The sequence below is a fragment of the Puntigrus tetrazona genome, chromosome 3 (assembly GCF_018831695.1).
Source record: "Puntigrus tetrazona isolate hp1 chromosome 3, ASM1883169v1, whole genome shotgun sequence".
Taxonomy (NCBI): Eukaryota; Metazoa; Chordata; class Actinopteri; order Cypriniformes; family Cyprinidae; genus Puntigrus; species Puntigrus tetrazona.
In genome coordinates this window covers 25,067,921-25,088,824 of record NC_056701.1, presented here as the reverse complement: position 1 = coordinate 25,088,824, position 20,904 = coordinate 25,067,921, and the positions used below count along the sequence as shown (strand labels likewise).

The following is a 20,904-nucleotide window of genomic DNA, read 5'->3' as shown; positions in this document are numbered from 1 at the left end:
GTCCTCGCCTTCGTTTATACTCACGGTGGCTGGAGAGGCACGAGTGGGGTGCGGATAACCGTGACCGTTTCCGCTGCTGCCGGTCCCGCCGCCGGCCAGCATGTAGCCGCCCTGAATCACGTAGCTCCCGCTGCTACCGTTAGCCTCGCCTCCGGAGTCTCCGGAACCGTTCGACGCCGTCCCAGTGGCTGCCACTTACGGCTGTGACTCCGCCCCTGCCGCGTGGTGGGATTGGCCACGATCTGCCCCGGCCCCGCCACAAACATGGACACCCGGGGATCCTGTGGTCACGGAGACGGTGAGGGGGGTCCCGGGGGACGTGGCCTCGGATCCAGAGGCAGGGGTGGTCTCGTAGTACTGTCCAGCAGTGGTCTGGGTGTACAGGGGAGTCTCTGTGTGCGGAAACTGCTGGAACGACCAAGAAGAAAAAACAGCAGGGTTACAACAGGCCCGTTCACACAGAGCACGATAACGATCTTAATATTAATTTTTCTTAATATTAATGAATATACACATAAATACATATTTATTTTGCATGTGATTAATCACAATTAATTATTTGACTGTCTGTATTCAAACAAGCACAACTTTGTTTCACACTGTCTATCTTTTGACACCACAATTGATATTCGTATCCTTCAAGCAGTGCTAATAGTTTCTTAAAACAGTTGTCTAGCCTGTAGTTAACAGTAGCTATGACAAAGAGCTAGCTGTCAATTCAAGAAGCATGTATAGTGTGAAAAGCCCTGATCCTACACATGTGCACAGGACGTGTTGGTTCCTGTAAACACTCACATGGTGCTGGTGGTGTAGTTTGCATCTCCTCCTTCCACATACTGCACCTGGTTGGTATGCACATGCTGGACTGGCACCTGTTGGAGCTGCTGCTGTACCTGTGGTGCACATACACCAATACACAAATTAGGAAGGCAAAATTGACACAATCGGTTATGCTTTAAACCTAATTCTGCAATAAAAAACATGCCTGCAGCCACATTCAGTGCACTAATTCAGTGTTTCCCAACCTTTTAATCTTATCTACACTCTGAAATAAAACCCCAACACTTGGGAGTAAGGTTTAAGTACAGAAATCTGTATTAAACTCATATTACACGGATAGCATTTTCATTATTGTTATTAATATATTGGGAACCTCCAAAATTATTTTTAACTAAAAACAATCAATACTGTGGGGTAAAAAATAGACTTAGTTTCTAAAAAGTAGTCGTATGCTGGGATAAGTTTAATTATTAAGTAAACCCAGCAATACACTAAAATTTAGCTTTATTATTAGTTTATTATATTTATTATTTTATTTATTTATTTAGCATTTATTAAAGTTATTTAGATTTTTTATATAAAATATATTACTGATTATAATATGATTACTGACTAAATTAATATAAAAATATTTAATATAAGCAAATGTTGAATCTTTTAGATATTTTTCTGTTAACCTTTACTTTTGAGCTTTCAAAGAAAAGAAAAAAAAAAAGATATATAAAATATAATATATCACTTTTTCTACATATTACAATGATTTCTGAAAATTCAGCTTTGCATCATAAAAATTATTCATGATTTAAAACAGAAAACGAGTTATTTTAAACTGTAATCATATTTTACAATATTACTGTTTTTACTGTATTTTTAACCAAATAAATGCAGCCTATGATTAGCATGAAGACTTCTTTAAATAACATTTTTTTTTAAATCCTACAAACCCTAAACTTTCGAACAATATTGTGTGTATCATATATTTTTAATTTAGGCTCCCCCACAGATCCTTGGTTGGAAATCACTGCACTAAAGGATCTAACACAATCAACTCGGTCTCACTGACTGACCACAGCTATAACTACAACACCGTGTTTTAACTGAAGTCACCTACACTATGGGCTGAGGGCATCTCATAGAGGTAAGACTGCACATCTGGCACAGCAGCAGAGGTGTAGAAGACCCTGTCTGTCTGCCCGTCCACTGACATGACGGGTAGAGAGAAGGTGATGGGTGAACAGGCGACAGGCAGAGATGGGGGGAAACAGGATGAGCAATCCAGCAAACCTCCGTTGACAGATGCATAGGATAAACTACCTCCAAACGGGTTAGTGCTTTTCTCTAGTAGTACTACCGCTGGCCTATGCTCCAACCAGTGTTCTATCTGTCTCTTTCTCTTCACCTCACTCTCTCTCTGTGCATCACTTCCTCTCTGTCTGAGAAAAAGTCCTGAAATCAACCGTTAGAGAGTTAGACGACTGTAATCTTTGCATTTAAAGGTCCTTAAGCACGCGTTCTTTGTGGTGAGTAGTGACGTAATTTCAACTGAAACAGGAAGACAGGGCAGGAAATATTGAGAAGCCCCGTCTCCTTTTAAAAATAGCAAACAGCGTTGTTTATATCTGACCTGGCCAGAGCCTTTGAGCTCGGTAAAGCCGCATTTGACAGCCACAGTCTAGATTACTCCATAGATTCAATATGAAACTCTTGCTACAACAAAATAGTGATCATAGTGCTGGGCGGTGTGACAAAAAAATATATTATACCGGTTTCAACGCTATTTTTTTTTAAGCATGATCAGGTGTTAACCACATATTCTACTGACATGTTAACCAGGAGCCACTCTTATTTATAAATCGCAAAACATCCTCTGATGAAATAAACAGGCAGCTACATTAAAAAAAGAGCGACTCTGCGGTAGTTTTGGCTGTAATTGTACTTTTTTTAAATCTCATACAGCGCACTGTCTGCGTCTGAGCAACTGGAAAAAAACAAAACACAAAAAAAGTGCATGCTTCCATCTTCCAGGTTTATTAAAAAGTCGTCAGTATGTATATTCTAAGCATAGCTTACTAAAGTTACTTTTGTAAGTGACGCGTTGTTTAAATGACATACACCGTATTATAGTGTATTTAAAAATTTGTATCATAAGAAAAATAAACGCCAGTATTTGTATAAACCGGTATACCGAGTGGTGATCATAATGTTTTATATGTTTAATATTTGCTGACTCTGTCATATGATTTTGCTCTCATGCGATCGCATCTGTGTCCGCTGCCAGGATTCAGCATGAAACTACACCTCATTTGCCCCAAATCGAGAGCATATTTAGACCGCCTTGAATCCTCGCGGTGGTGCGCCTAAATTGTAGAGAGAATTTGAGCGGTCGGAAGATTTGACGTGAAGCTGAAGTACAAGGTGACATTAAAATAATTGTTGATCCATTTTAGGAACTGCTCGTTTTAAACGCTTTTATCTTCTAAATGCTAATTCTGTCACTGGCTTATAGATAACCTTAATGACACAAACACCCAAAAAAAGTAAAGTGCTTTTGAATTCAGGGGACTTTAAGCAACAGTTGAGCCACTTTTTCTAGATGAACTATAATGCAATACATTCGAGATGTCAAGATGCATTGGAAAATGAAATGGGAGTCACATAAAATGCAGAGAGAGCCAGGCTTTACTGACATAATAACACACACTTATGAGTGAGAGCGCTCACCTCTTGTGTCAGGTGCACCGATTGTAGGCTGGTGACATTCAGCTGGGTGCCCGGCTCTGTTTTGTGTTGTCTGAGATGTGGCTTGAACTACTGACCTCTGTTAATAGATTACAGGGGAAAAAAGAAAAACATTAGCTTCTCTGAAAAAGCTCCTGTGAGAACGGCGAACCACAATCTCATTGATCTAAACTGGGCCATGGTTTACAGCTTTAATGCTAAAAAAGATTTTCAGACCCTCTTATTTTTAACTTTACCCCTGAAGAAATTAATTGCACTTATGTTTAAAATAAGATAAAGACTTCAGTCTTATCGGTGGCCTAATAAAATGTATCTGGGGCAAAGATGATCACATGTTAACCTGAATACCGCTCACTTTACCTCAGTAACCCTCCTGTTTTCAGAACCTTACACTTATGTATAAATAAACCGTAGCTAACCGCAGTAAACATTTAACATTTAATCATTTAGCAGATGCTTTTTTCTAAAGTGAGTTAACAATAGAAGCATTTAGATCAACGAGAGACCAACAGTAAACAAGTACCAGCTATTCTAGTAATAGAATAGAATAGAATAGAATAGAATAGAACAGGTGCTGACGAAAAACACAAACCCAATATGACTAAATGTACCTTTAAGTATGTTTTAGGTATACTACTTTTAAGAGTTTTTATTTTTTGTCTTTTATGCTCACCAAGACTGCATTTAATTGACTTTATTTGACTTGAAATATTATTACAATTTAAAAAATATATATATATATTTATTTCCTGTGATGAAAACGTATTTGAGGAATAGTAAGCATTTATTTGAAATAGAAATCTTTTATAATAATATATAAATATATATAAATGCCCTGGTCACCTTTAATCAATTTAATGCATCCTTATTGAATAAATAATTTTTTTATTAAAAAAAGGTATGACTTGCAGTTTATAAATGTAATTATTAGAGTTTAGGCGATGAATTTGCGAGAAGGATTGAATTTGCGAATGAATTGTTGAAGGATTTTGCGCTGATTAAACAGGAACATTTATTTCAATCTTAATATAAATCTTAAGAAACATACACATTATATGCACCTGGACATCTAGTTGCTCATCTGTGGATGTACACTTTGTTATCCAGCTCTGTGTATATTTACCAGAATCCTTTGGACAGGCTAAACTACCGATCTGTCTTTAAAACCTTTATGTTTTTGAAAGCAGTGGCTTCCTCTGTGGTTACCTCCCACAAGTGCTGTTCTGGGTAAACATGGTAGACAACAGCAAAATCCTCAATCGTCATGTCTCATTCGTTTGAGGACTGCATAACAAAGCCTTTTCTAAGAACTGCTATTCTACAAAACTCCAACAGACCCAAACAACAAGCAGTGCTGGATTTCCTCCATCTGCGTGCCGACTGAGAGCCAAGGCGTTTCAAAATTTCTCTCACAGTTTTCTAAGCTTCAACAACATTTCTTCCGGTCTGATGAAGTCTGATTTAATTAGACTGTGCTGAAGTAAAAAAATAAATAAATAAATAAATAAATCAAGAACTTGGTATGAAAAGCGCTTTCTGTATTTTCACAGTTGTGTGTTTTAGATATTACAAGACAGGTCGAAAATACTTGAAATGAAATGCAAGTCATTTTAACTAAAAGCTTTTAAACATTTACATGCTTAAGTCCATGACCTTGATTGCTTTTTTTTGTGTGTGCTCAACTACATATATTTCTGGTTGACTAGTAGTCGTTCATTTTAAGCATATAACCATAAACCATACAAAATCACGATAATGAGCCTTCAATTGCCTGCACAGATCACCAGCAGATATAATAAATATGATTTATCTCAGGGGAAAAACAGCAAGTAGACTGCATTAACATTTAAATCATTTATGGATAAACTTTTGTTTTTGGGTTTAAGAAACGAATTTGTATCGTTTTGTTTCATTCAATATAGATATATTTTTATGTTTGTAAAGGAAAGTATACGACGGTTTCAACCTAGGTTCTCAGAGACAAGCGCATCCTGTTTGCTTTCATCGTTTTACAAAAGCACGAGGTTTCGTTGATGTAGTGAGCGCTAATAAATAACGTAGCGTTTTGGAAATTCTAAAAAAACTATTTTAAGAGTATTGTAAGAGCGGTGTCCAAACCGGCGCCTCCGTCTGTCCTGGAGTGAGCGAGCGGATCTTCACCTCGCATTTTTCTCGGTTAACGTTTATTACCGTGTATTAACGTGTATTATCACATAGACCAGTCGTAACCGATCTGCCATCACAGACTTTGTGACTTCGCCACGCACCATTATAACGGTCGGTCAACTATTAGGAGCAGCCCTAGTATTTGGGCACACGGGTTTAGGGTTTAGGGTTTAGGGATAGCCTTACCTGTTGGGCGCTCTGCACCTGCTGCACCACCTGTGTAGGAACTCCAGTCTGGACTACGGCAGCAGGAGGACTAGAATCTGACACAGAGTCACTGGAATGAAGAGAACCCTCTACAGAAAGGAAAAATTGAGAAAAAGAAGCGCATTAATATTTGATAGAAGTTTTATCCAACGTGACCTGCATTGCATTCAAGGTACACATCTTTCTGGTAATCAGACTCGCGACCTTGGAGTAGATGGCGTCAAACCGTTTGTGCTACAGGAATGATATGTCTTTATTTATCTGTGCGGAGACTATAGAACGTTATTTAAATCGTTCGTGACCTCTTACCTGTAACTGTGACAACGATGTACTGCGGTGTGTTCTGACTGCTGGACTGCGTAGGTGAGCTCTGAATCTCAGCTGTGACATATTGAGTCTGAGTGGGCGGGGCTTGTGCGGGCGGCGCCTGGGCGATCGCCTGGCTCTTCTGTGCTTGCGAGGGAAGGGGTGTGGTCTGGCCGGAGGGCGGGGCCGCTGAGGGCGTCGCTCCTGTAGTCTGAAGTTCAGCAAGGAATTGTTGGGGAGCCGCCGTCACGGTGGCAGCCTGGCCTGATGTGGGAGTCACACCGCCTCCCTGAGGCTGGGAGGTCTGCTGCAGCTCCCTCACATACGCTGGGGTTGCCATTGGACTGAATGCAATGAAATGAGAAATTCATTTTTGAGGGTTTATTCTGTGATAATAACTGGCCGAATGTATATTATCAAGTCAAGCAAACCAGATGGAACATTTTAAATAACATACAATCAATCCACTTATTAAACAGATTTTCAGCAAATCATTTTGTTAAATGTAACTGCTTTGAGGTTTCAAAATCGTATCTGTTTATTGTCGTAATCCAGTAGAAATGTGTAAAACGGCAGTCTTTAAATACAGTCGATAAGTGAGACTCAGCTTCATTTATATAAATCAAAAGAGAAAGTTAGCAGTGTGATACGAGAGACGTGGAAGAAGCTCTGGCCTCTAATAACCAGATGAGGAGTCTGTTATTCAGACATTACTGGGGAATATTAGACTTCCAGTGACGCAAGTCACTGACCAGTCAGTATTTCAGAGAGCCATGCAATCATTTTTAATTTCATCATTTGCTAGCGAATCACCATTGTCAATAGTGTAGGATGAGTTCTGCACTGATGTAGAAGGTCTAAGCATGAATAATAATAATAATAATAATGAAGATGATAATAATAATAATAACACTAACAAAGTTATTTGAGTTTTCATTATTATCACTAATCACCACCTTGGCACAGTCATGTGGTTCCAAGAAAGCCCTAAAGACTACAACCTTTGTTGGGCCAGCATAAAGAAGAGCATGGAAGTTAGGGCAGAGCATTTGGTGTCCTATTACTAGAAACCTGATAACTGCTTGCAAATGAATGAGGCCACACATCATTGTCAAGAACATACACACACACACACACACACACACACACACAAAGGTGCGTTTCTCTTTCTTTGATACTTAAAAATTCAATCCCACTGTTATTAAAACCTTGTATGTGACCTTGGACCACAAAACCACAAAAAGTCATATGGGTAAATTTTTTATCATTGAGAATTATACATCATCTGAAATATGAATAAATAAGCTTTCCACTGCTATATGTTTTTTTAGCATAAGACAATATTTGGCTGAGATACAACCTGAAGGGCACAATATATATATATATATATATATATATATATATATATATATATATATATATATATATATATATATATATATATATATATATATAGTAAATTCCCCTTTAAACTTATCCAAATATTCAGTCTTGATATATTTACAGTAGGAAATTAACATATCTTCTTAGAACACAATCTTTACCTAACATCCTAATGATTTTGGCATAAAACACGAATCAAAACTTTGACCCATACAATGTATTACTGGCTAATGTTACAAATATGCCCTTGCTACTTATGACTGCTTTTGTGTTCCAGGTTCACAAATATCCTCCTCAATAAAAATAAATATCAATGTCAAATTTCAAGTGTCAGTACTAATTTACTTCATTTCTGTTGCTCTAATCTGGCCAGTTTATGATTCAATTATGCAATAATCAGATCAAAACAAGTCTGTATACATCTTGTTTCTTTTGTTTAGTTATAACGTTAGCTTATGATTTTTTATCAATTTGCATCATATGCGTAGTTCACATAAGCAACATTCTTACATAATTACATAATTATAATAATAATAATAATAATTTATATAATCGCTTTTAAAAGCTGTGAGGGAGATGTCCACATCCACCACCTGAATGCATATATTTCTATAATACCTTAACATTTATACTAAAAGACGTAATGATCTAATACATGATAAGATGCATAATAATAATACAAATAAAATGCATTTACATAAATGAACAGCTATTGGCTTCTATAACATAAGTATGCGCATCCATAAGGCATCATTTTAATCAAAACAGAAATGTCAATAAATAAACCATTTGAACCTGGTTAGTTTATCCATAAACTAAACGCATAAATGTAACACAGTATACACCTCACAAAAGAATCTACTCGTGGTCGTGCAAACATTTCGACGTTTCGGCACCTGCGCAGTCAAATGTCCTGCTTTGCATCTTATTTACAATGCACTGACTGCACATTATATCATATATGGTTTCATATCCAACAGACATCGATTGGTCAAGCAAAGGTGAAGAACGGGAGAGCGTCTGCTTTATACATGTCAACGTGCTCGTCGATGTAACTATGCCAACAGCGTTTATAACACCTGGCTCCATAGCAACGCTAGCCGAGCGCTACGGATGGGTGGCTATCCAGCAATGTGTATGGAGACTCACGTATTATTGCAAACAACACCCGCCATTTTGTACAACCTATCTAGTATATCGTCATAACAACGAGCAGCTTTGGCTGAGGCTGCTGGTAATAATGTCTATCCTCGGAGAGACGCGTCTGTCTAGCGCTGGACACGATCGCTTAGCAATCCCGCTCAACGATAATGATTATTGGACGTCGATAGACGCTAAAAATATCATCATCCTCGCACCTGTTTCTGTTTTCCACGCACTGAGACTTCGTAAGAAATATAAAAAACGGAATCACCTCTTATTCCGAGTGACTTTTCCAGCGGTACTTTGGATTTAATACGCTTTTTGTCAATGAATCGGGTTGTTGTTGTTGTTGATTCTCGTTGCTGGGTTCTTGTCTTACCACGACTACCGTGGCTATGGCGCTTCGTCCTCACCCGGGCAACTGTTGCTACCCACTCGCTGCGTTCCCGCCCCTTTATTCGCTCCGATTGGTCCGGTTACAATAACTATAACGCCGCGTCTTCCTATTGGTGGAACCGGGGAGCCAGCGCTATATAAGGGACCGGGTTCGTCTGAAGCCTGTCAATCATAACCGTGTCTCACGCTTTTGTGCGCTGATCTGAAATCAGTCGCGTCGCTAGGTTTACGTCGTTCGCTTTTACGGAACATCTGGCAGAAAGCTGATCTGAATCCACGTTGTGTAAGAGCTTTAAACGCGGGCTCTTCCTCCAAATAAAACCAAATGTATGCAGTAAATCCATGCAATTTTGATTAAAACGCGTTAATTATAAAGTCTTTTTGTGCTCACAGATATTTTAGCATAAAATACACTTAAATATGTTTAATTGCACTTTGAATTAAACGTGATATATGAACAAACCTGCCCTGGCTCGCTTTGCCTAACTTAATGACAAAATTCAGGTTCATAATAGAATACGTATTCAAGTAGTTTTTATGAAGTGCATATATTTAAAATAACTTAAACCTGAGAAAAGTGAATGTGATGGAAGTGTAATTTTGTGTTTCTTTATAAGATTTAAAATTTACACACACACACATTATAGGTTATACTATTAAATATTACATACATTTCCCAGGCCACCATCCATGCGTCAATATTGTGGTTAATGTCTCTCGAAATGTCACGTTGTTGTCATTGTTATCTTCGCATTCGTTAAAAATTCATTATTCTCTTGTCATTTTGGATACTGGTGACCTTTGTCCGCGTGGATGCAGGGATCGCTCGTGTGCAATGGACTGTGTTATCACACTTTGAAAATGCCATACTCGCTACATCTCTTTGTCTCTTAACCTCTACACCTCATAGTCATCACTCAGTCCGGAAAAAAAATGGTAAAAAAAAAAATAAATGATGCATTGCAGAGAAGGTGAAACGGTGTTCGGGGTGAACTCGGGACACGCATTTTGGGGAGCCTTGCTCTCGCTTTCTTAAATGCAAGCCTTACGGTTTTCACCTGGTGGATGATAAAATATGTGCATATTCCCAGGTAATGTATCATAAAGATGTACGCGCTTGCGTTATTACGGTAAATTTACTTAAACGTCGAAGGCTGAAGAAAACGGGCCTTCGAAAAGTATTCATTTAATTATTTTTCAGTTAAAATGTAGCTTAAATGTGATCTTTGAGCTTTGATCAATGCAATGTAAGACTCTTTGGAGTGAAGCGTTATGTACAAAATGTAAATAAAACTTTAATCATTAATGAAATTATTTCTAACTAGGAAAAATAATAACGCATTGCACTGCATCAAATAATCATAGGCTCGATTCCCAAGAAATGTGATAAAATGTATCTTGAATGCAATAAATATGCATCCAGATGCATAAAAATGTAACTGAAATACATTTATTGGAGAAAACAGACCGATATCTTAATTCAATCACTGTAAAGAGAAATGTTCATGCTGCAATATCGAAGTGAGTCGTATGGCAAATATGATTCATCATTTTAAATGAAGAAAGAGTGTCTAGTGTCACAGAATGTCGTTATAATTACACATTCACCTTTCCTGCTCGTGCTTTTGTTACCGGAAAGGTCTCTGCCGCTATCTCTCGCAGGGTTATCAGTGACTCCTGCTAAAAGGGGGTGGTGGGGTTGAGCGTGTGCGTGCCTCACCTCTTTATAAAGAGAAACAGAGACCTGAGAAAAATCACAGAACTTCTCCGTCAAACAGACACCTGGCTCCGAACCCGAGAGAAGGCGGCAGGAAGCAGCTTCTGAAGATCAACCGCCGCTGTCGGTGAAAGACCCGCTCTCAGCATGATGTGGAAAAGCACAGCGCTCGCAGTGTGTCTGCTGCTGGCTGGAGTACAGGCGCTGGGCGGCCTCGTACTGGAGTCAAGTTGTGCGGCCGGGAGTTCATCCGCGCTGTCATCTTCACCCTGCGGAGGCTCTCGTGGAAGCGCTCCTTGACTAACACGGGTTAGTATCATGAAGTCTGAGTTGTAACAATATTACAAATGTTTAATTACTTGGCTATATCTATTTTACTATATATATATATATATATATATATATATATATATATATATTTTTTTATTTATTTATTTTTTTATTATTATTATTATTTAATTATTTTATTTATTTATTTTTACTGTTGAGCACTAGTAGACATCATATCACAAATACAGAATACTTTTTTATACAGAAAAATGCTGGATTTAAACCTTTTCTCCACTCAAAACTTTAAAATGCAGGTTGTAACAATGTTACAAACATTTGCATATATACGTACCAATTTAATCTCAGTTTGTACTGTGTTTTAAAACCAGTTGATTTTACATTCAAAATTATGGACTAAAATTGTGAAAAAATTTTTTGAAAGAAATAATACTTTTAGCCAGCGAATTGATCAAAGGTGACATTAAATCACATTCAGAATGTTACAAAAGATAAATAAAGCATATATTTTTTTAATCGAAATGAGTTAACTGTAATAACATTTCACAATATCAGTGTGTGGCTTTATTTTGAATTAATAAATGCAGCCTTTGTGTGCATAAAAAGCTCATAAAACATTACTATATAAGTCTTTATTTTTCAAAATTCAACTTGAATTCTGGTGACTTTCTTCACCAGAAATCATTCATTCGCGTGTATAATTGCACACAAGTATTGCATGAAACATCTCTTCTTCCCAGATGAAATCCTGGACTTATTCAGCTCATATGACAGCAGCGCTGCAGACGGTGCCGTGCTGTGCGGTGCTGCACCGTCCTCCCAGCATGCCCCTGACTCAGATCTTCCGGCGCTGACCCAAGGGGAACAGGAAGGTGGTGTGTTCAGCAGGCCCGCGCGCTCTCTCATTTCTCAGGAGGTGCTCGAAGCGCTGCGTACCGTGGACAGAAAGGGACGTGACGTAGTGGTGGGACTGTCCAACGCCTGCTGCAAGTGGGGCTGCAGCAAGGAGAAATCAGCTCGCTTTGCTGAGAAACTGGCCTTCTCTACAGCACGAGTGAATAAAAAGCGTGCACGTGTGCTTCTCAACCTGTCCGTATTTCATTTCCTCCATATTTTGTGCTCGAGACTTGTTCGTGGTTTGCATTGAACTCCCACGCATTTTGCACTTAATTTAAATAAAGATTTTATAAAGTTTGATGTTGTAAAGTCATAAGTTGGGCTACTTTTTTGTATTGATTCAGTGTATTCGCTTTTTTAATCTTTATCTGGAGTATATTTCTCTCTTGAATAAAGATGGTTTGCATTAATCGCTAATGAATCAGTTTGTGCTCATTTGCATATATAACCATAAAAATCTTTTAATAAACCTTTTAATAAAGCTTTCAAATTATGGCAAATTAATTTTTCTAAAAAGTCGTTTTAAAAAGTTCTGGCTATCTCTCATTGGTTGAAACCACAGTAATGGGGAAGACTGCTGACATGGCAATGGTCAATGGACAGAAGTTCAGGGCTGGCTGTTCACAGAGTGCTGTATTAAAGCATATTAAATGACTGGAAGGAAGAAAGTCGGGAAAAGGATGACCATAAACGCTTTGAAGTAAAGCTGATTCAAACACTTGGGAGAGCTTCACAAGGAGTGGAGTCGTCCCACTCAGGCGTCTTCAGGATAAAGGCTAGTAAATCCCTTCTGAAACAGAAACAACACCAGAAGCATCTTACCAGGGCTAAGGAGAAAAACAATAGACTGCAGCTCAGTGGTCCAAAGTCCTCTTTCCAGATAAAAGTACATTTTGCATTTCCTCTGGAAATCAAGGTCTTGGAGGAAGACTGGAGAGGCACAGAATCCAAGCTGCTTGAAGCCCAGTGAAGTTTCTGAAGTCACTGATGATTTGTGGTGCTGTGATGTCTGCTGGTGTTGGTTCATTCGGTTTTATCAAGTCCAAAGCCATCTTCCAGGAGATCTTCTGACAAGCTTTAAGGGATGCTGGTTTCCTTTTCCAGCAGGACTTTAGCACCGCCCACAGTGACAAAACCACTTCCAAGTGGATATTAGTGTGCTCGATTGGCCAGACAACATGCCTGAGGTGACGCCCATGTGGTATCTATGGTATATTTTTACGAGAAAGATGAGAAACTGTGGATCAACAACACGGAGACGAGCTGAAGCTTCCACGCCAGTAAGGGAACCCCGACCAAGTACTGCGTGCAAAAATCAACATACTTTTAAACATATCTTTACATAACTTGAACTTTTCTGATTTTCTGATCATCTTGTGAAGAGTGATGGGTCCCCATATCAATGCTTGAAAACCACTGGGCTAAATAAAAAGTCCTAAATCTTAAAGAGTGATGCTACTGACGTTCAGTTCAGTTAATTTGCAAGTTATAATATGAAGCATGAAGTATGTTTATGTCTGTGTTGAAATGCCATACTACTCTCACTACTTCTGCAATATCCAGTATGTATGCTGTGCATAGTAAGCAAATGTTCTGTACGAATGGAATACCGGATGACCTACTATATTTGCCAGAATCTGCTAAACATAACTCAAGTCCGCTGGAATCAGTACAGAAGCTGTAGAATAATGTTGCATAATATTGCAGTACAATAATAAATAAAATACCTATTTAAATAAAAATGATATTTCAATAATGCAAACCCATTTTAATCATGCTAAAAGGATTGTATTGTTAGGTGAATGACCGACGTGTGTTCTATCAACTTTCCTGTCTCATACCAGATGAGAAAGGCATATCTTTTGAATAAAAAACTTCAGTAAATATTTGAAAAGTTCAAATAAAACGCCTTGTTAATGATACAGTTGTTTATTGTATACTGTATTGCTTAAAAATAGTAGGAAGTATGCACTGTGCACTAGGTAGTAAGCATTATGAGTTCAGTCTATCAGCTATTTCCTGTTTTGGCCCAAGCCTTCACGTGAGCGTGAACCAGTTTCATTTCCCGATGAGAAACGCGTTTCCTGAGCTCTATTAAGATTTTTGCCTTGCAGTTCAAAATATCCTCTAAATGTCTATCGCAGATGACAGATTTTGGTTTGGTGCATCCAAAGCACCAAAGTCGACCGAGACAGCGCACGTGGGGCGCGTGCGACCGTGCCTCTAGAAACGGTTTCCTCCAAGGCGTCTACCGAGCCGAAGAACCGCGTGATCAAACTCAGCCCTCCGCTGATTGGTCGGCTGGCTTGGCGCAGGAGGGTCGTCAATAAACCTGCTAAATCTGCGAAATACAATTTACACGTGAAGCCAGTTCGAGCCTGTCAGCCCTAGTCAGAGAGGTTTGGCGACGGTGACTCGATCGACGAAAGTCAGACTTGTATCCAAAATCACGAGGACCCGAAAGGAAGAGGATTACGGGAAATAGAGCGCGCTCGTTCCAGGATGCCGAAAGCGACGTTAGCGTTCGTGTTAATTCGTGGGAGCGAGTGGCGGCTGTGAAAAGCGCCGTCTCGCGGGACGCCGATGTCACTCTGGAGGGGAGCACGCAAATGTCTGGTGACCGCGGACTTTCCGTGACTCCGGTCGCTCGGCTAACGGGACGTTGCGTCACACGCGGGAGCCGCGAGCGATGGCACGGCGCGCTATTACTGTAACGTTACTCTGCTTGTGGATATGTTCTCGAGGTGGGCGCGAGTGCTTGGCTTTCTGCGTTGTTTAGTCGCTTTAAACTTATTTCTTGCGAACTTGCGATGCGTTTCGTTTCACAGATAAAGTAAAATGCTTCTTTAAAAAAAAAACACGGAATTTTTTGGCAGATGCCACTTGGTATGCGATCTGTCGCAACGTTTATTAAGATTATTTGGGGTCGTTTTATATTAAACCCAAGTAGTGTTTTTGTTCTGCGATAAACATTCACGGGACAGGCCATCGAGTTCGTAAAACTTTGTCTACATGTTTTTTGTTTTTTTCATCGCCTTTTGCCTCAACTTGTTCTTTTTTGTCTTTTGTTGTCTCTCGTGGTTTTTTTCAGTCTCTTGTGAAGTGGATGTGAACTGCTGGTGGAACAGGAGGCTCTTGCCGTGGGCCACAATGTGTCTGTTCTGTGCCACATGAGTTCACGGGGAAGGACGGACAGCTGTGGGCTCTGCCAGCTTTATGTTATCATACTGGGCCACAGACATGAGTTTCCGAGCACATGTGCCAATACCAAAGAAACCTTCAGCTTTTCTATCGCAGCGGAACACAGAGAGAGTGTTCGGTGCCTGTGTAACAGGACAGCTTCAGATGGCTGCAGCGTTACAGTAAGAGGAGGCTGTGAGTATGACAGAACCCACCTGTTATCTCTGATGGCCTCATTACTTGCTCTGGGACTAATTGTTTACAAGAAAAACTAGTTACTTATAGCATTTTGGGTATTCATAAACACATTTTCAGACTAGATCACACACATTATTAACGGAAGAATTACAATAAGGGGTTTAATAAAAATACAGGATGCATATTTTGATTCTAAACCTAGGGTTCCTTGCTCTATATATGATACTAATATAAGTGCACAGGTATGATCTTATATATATATAAGATCATACCTGTACTCTTACATAATATCATATAGAACAAGGAACCTTCTTTAGAAAAAAAAAAAAATATATATATATATATATATATATATATATATATATATATATATATATATATATATATATATGATAATTTATTTTTAATCGGATTAAAAAAATTCAAAAGTTCTTAATTGTAATGTGTAAATGTATATTAATGTGCTACATAATGTCGTCCTATTACAATCATTTTTAGGTTAAAATATTATAAAAGCAATCAAAATGTAGATTATTTATTTACATTTTAGTCATTTAACAAATGAGGACAATGGGCGATAAAAATCGAAAAAAGAGCAATAATATGTAATTGTTATAATAATTGTTTGTTGTCTTAACACTGCACACGTATGCAATTTTCACAACTCCCATCTTTCAAACCAATGTCAGTGACGTTTTTCTCTGAAAGTTGTTTCGTCATCTGTATATTTCACTAAACGCACCGTTACTCGCTGCCTTGTTTTCATTAATGTCCAAAACTAAGCATGGCGCTCGCGTGACTAAGGTCTATTTGTGAGTGAAGCACTAACACTGGAGGTTGTGTTGCTGTAGCTCAAACTGCGTGGCCTGATTCCCTCAGTATTCCCTGGGGATGAATGGAGTGCGAGTCATTTTGAATAAGCATCCGTTTGTTATTTTCTTTGGTAAGAGAGCCTTATTAGTTAGCACTTGAACGTTGCTAGAGAACTGCAATGTGTGTTGAGATGTTGTGCGTTGCGCAGCTTGTCATTTTTGCAGATTTTCCCACATGACTTCCTGTTTCTCAGGTCTGAGAAAGTAATGGCGTTCTTGCAGCACTTTTTGTTGGTTTAAATGTTTATTTCTTCTCCTTTGTCTTGACTTCTTTTGGTTGGATTCCTCTAAAAAAGTTTTGCGCTCTTCCGTCTTTTTCAGATCCGCCATCCCCCCCGTCTCCGCCTGATTGTGCTATTGAAGACTTGGAAGATGAAGACATTTACTGCTCTTGGTCTAAATCCAACGAGCCGACGATTCCAACTGTGTACACCCTTCACTGGAAAGATTATGATGGGTGTGTGTTCTACCACCACCAGACCTTCACGTGTGGACATTGTGAGTGTTTACTTAATATTAGTTGTTTTTTTCTCTGTGTGTGTTCACATTGCAGGAAGGTTAAATCTACGGAAAGCAGTATTGACAGTGCAGTCATAAACCGGCGTGACTATATGAAAAGCACTGACATCACAGCATGGGTCACTGCCAAAAACAGGCTGGGTTCTGCACGCTCTGAGAGGTCTTTCTTCAACACAGGCCATATAAGTGAGTCATGTTTACTGTTTTATTGGAGACCATTGCTTGTTTCCTTTGATTGCATCACCTCCAGAGTCTTTCTCATATTTATCTCCCAGTGTGTATACATACACACACTCACAGATATATATATATATATATATATATATATATATATATGTATATGTGTTTATATGTATATATGTATGCTTTTTATATAAATATGTATATGTGTTCTAAGAAATTACTACAATTCAACAAGGATCAAGTAATTGTCATATTTTAAGTAAATACTGTGCCTTTAAACTTTCTTGTCAAAAGAGTCTTTTAGCATTGTTTTTCATAAAATTATTAAGCAGACCATCTGTTTTTAGCAGTGTTACTAATAATGTCACTTGCACCTCAGATCAGCGTCTTAGAGTGAGATCAGAAGGATCATGTGACACTGAAGGCTGGATTGAACAACACTAAGTGTATTATCATTTTCAAATCGTGTATTTCATAAAACAGCATTTTTATTTATTTTTTTACTGAATTTTGACCAAATAAATGTAGGCTTGGTGAGTCGTCTTTTAGAAATATTTGTAAAAAAATCCCAAAGAAGTGTTTTATCGGGCAAAACTGTAAGTTAACTTTGTGCTAACTTTTAATGTTTTCTGTCTTTTTTTTTTTTCTTAGAAGAAGCGACCAGACACCCTTACAATATAAACCTCACCTCTGAATCAGTGGAGTTCAGTTGGGACATGGACTGTGACACAGTGGGCTACTTGGACAAGAGCTGTCAAGTACAGTATCGGGCGCACGATCGTATTCTGGACTGGATTGAGGTGAGAGGACAGAGAGAGGAAAGCGGACGGATTTGTCTGTCTTCTGAGTATTTCAAAGTAAAGCTAAAACTAAAGTTAATAAACATTTATCACATCCATTGAAAAGTGTGTTGATTAAGCGGTAGGAGATTTGTTCAAATAAAAATCTCAATAAAATAGAAAATTCTGATTTTATAGACCAGGTGTAGGAGAAAAACAACAGCTTTTTTGTGTTTACTAGTTGCGTTTTTAAACCGTTTTGAGGTAAAAACACGATTCAGTTATTTTATAGATGTCAAAAACTAAACAAACCGTGTCTCTGTCGAATTTTTTTGCGCAGGTGGATGATTGCCAGGTCATGTTTGTGTGTAAAGGATCCCCAGCCGTTCACGCAGTACAGTTTTCGTGTTCGCTGCCACTGTGGATATGAAGAGAGGTCATGAGTAACTGGAGCTCGGTTTTATTCGATCAGGACGCCCCTGCAGGTCAGAGGAAGCTCTTCTGTTAATTGAAGACACCGATGCGCTCATTTATTGCTGTTACTGTTTTATTGAAGAAGGCCTCGATGCACGTTCAGCCGTGTGGATGCCAGTTGTGTTCTAAATACAAAAGCAATTCAGTTTTTAAACAATAGCTTCCACCATTTTTGGTCATTTTGAGTCTCTTATGCTCTCCATTGCTACATTTATTTAAAAATAAAATGACAAAATAACAACAAGGGTTTGCCGTTTGATTTATTCAGCGCGCGTTTCTTTCATTCCTTTTGTTTCTAAATACCGCGCCATGCAACAAAATCAATGATGATTGCTTTGTCGTTTTCTCTCTTTTCAGCACGGTTGGACAGCTGGATGTTTGGAGTGACTGCGGCCCTAATTCTGTGAGTCGTCCTGTAACGCGTCTATTGGAAGGTGTGGCGTGCTCCCATAATGCATCAGTATAATCGGTTCTTTTTGGATGGGTCAGTCAAGGTCGGAGTTTAATGAATGAACTGTCAACGTTTGACTGTCTTCCAGGAAATGCCCCGTCTCAGGCTAGAGGGAAATTATTAACTATATTGTAACTGTGAAGCTTAAAAATGGCACCGAGGTCAAGCAGCAGGTCCCAGGCCATGGAGAGACGCCGGAGGTCAGAGCTGCCGCAGCTCAAATACTACCTCAAGCCAGGCGTTGTTGGAGTGTTTGTGTCAGCCAACACCTCAATGGGCACATCGGACCCCACATGCATCCTGTTTGCTGAGAGGGTAAGTCAGTGCCTGGTCCTTTGGCTCTAATTTTGTTCGAGCTCCATGAAAATGTCTGCTTATTATGTTTTTATAATTATCACTGCAGTTCGGAAGCTACGGGTCAGTAAGGTTTGAAAAGACGATAAAACATTTTCTAACATGTAATAATAAGAAATGTTTGTTGGCGAGAACTTATCAAATTAGAACGATTATGTGACACTGAGGATTTATGCGACGATGCTGAAAATTCAGCTTTGTATCACACGCATAAATCTTAAAAATATATCAAATTGCTAAAAACATATGTTGCAATGTTATTTCACGCCGTTACTGTTTTGTTGTGCCCATAACCGTTTTGAACAGAGGTGTATGATTATATCTTTGATCATATTTATGCCCTGCAGGGCGAGAATGCCTGAGGTGAATCTGGCGTAATCGGTGAGATCCAGGCGCTGGTCTCATGGTCCATACACCCTCACTTCTCTGAGAAGCGTCCTGGAATATGTGGTGCAGCACGTGTCTGTAGTACCTGACTCTCTGTGCCTGAACTGGGTCAGAGTGAAGAGGACCAGACATCTGTCACACTCACAGGTGTGTGTGTGTGTGTGTGTGTGTGTGTGTGTGTGTGTGCGGAGCTGTAGTTTGTTGTGATGCTGATAGTGATTTTGTGTTTGTCTCCATCCACAGGTGACTTCTGGAACTACACAGCTTATAATGTGTCTCTGTTTGCGGTCTTCAACAACCACAGCACTTTCCTCAAGTCAGCGATTGCATACACACTTGAAGGAGGTATGACATCTCTTAAAGGGACAGTTCACCCAACAATATGACCCTGGACCACAAAAAAACTGTCATTAGGATCAGTTTTTTTAAATTGAAATGTATGCATCATCTGAAAGCTGAATAATGCATGGTTTGTTGGAGACAATATTTGGCTGAGATACAACTGTTTGAATAGTTGACTATTGCTACAAATGTCACAAATGAAAAAAAAATCTGTCATTATTTGCTCGAATTAAAATATTTCTAATGAAGTCTGAAAGTATTTTTGACTGGGCACAGAAAGGTAGTAAGGTCATTGTTAAAATAGTCCATGTGACAGTGGTTCAGCCGTAATTTTTCCATTATCCATTCTCTTACAGGTTTGTAACCACAAGATCATGAGTAATAAATGACAGAATTATCTATCTCTTTAAATAATTGAATGAGCTTTTATTTACATGACAACAGACCTAAGGCCACATGTCCACAAAGCTCCTCACGGTCACTTTCTAGTCAGCCAACCAATTCGCGAGTGGAGGTGGGCGGGACTACCGACGGTACTCTGGCTGAACAATGTCGAGAAGTTCCAAGTATTTGCAAGTATTTATTTCTTCACTAGATCGAATTGCCAGACTACCATAATACGGTTATGGAATATAACGTTTTGGAGAAACATTCAATTCGCTGTGAGTCTGCCATTACTTCAGCAGATATCCTGTATCATAGCAAATTTCGGCGCTTAAATCCATGAAGCCTTCTGGCTTTCATATGGCCAAAAATGCTTTGGTGGACCGCGTGGACAAAATTCTGAAAAATATTATAGATGTATTCACATGAATAAATACTTGCTCTCTTTACAACTTTGTACATTGTGTACAGTAATCAAATTTGTAGCCATATAAGCCTTCATGTCTTAATCTTCCCCTGCCAGTTCCTCTAAAGTCTCTCAAATCAGCGTGAAGAACATCACTTACTCCTCTGCCACTTTGGTCTGGGAGCCCCATCCCTGTAAATGAGAGCAAGGGGTGTCAGTCCTGCATTACTTAGTGGCGTCAAAGAAACAGGTTTGCCATCAGGAATTGTTTTAAAATGTATTCAAATGGATATGGCGATTTGAAATGAGTAATATTTCTCCGTTTACAGTGAGCGATTTGTATTGATTTTGTA

At 38.9% G+C, this 20,904-nt stretch overlaps 3 pseudogenes; 2 read left to right on the top strand and 1 right to left on the bottom strand.

Moving 5' to 3' along the window:
* Positions 1-9,130, bottom strand: part of LOC122342027 — a 22,237-nt pseudogene extending 13,107 nt beyond the window's left edge.
* A 1,810-nt stretch (positions 9,131-10,940) lies between these two features.
* Positions 10,941-12,154, top strand: LOC122342026 (annotated as a pseudogene).
* Positions 12,155-13,200: 1,046 nt separating this feature from the next.
* LOC122341377 lies at positions 13,201-18,196 on the top strand (annotated as a pseudogene).
* Positions 18,197-20,904: the final 2,708 nt, after the last annotated feature.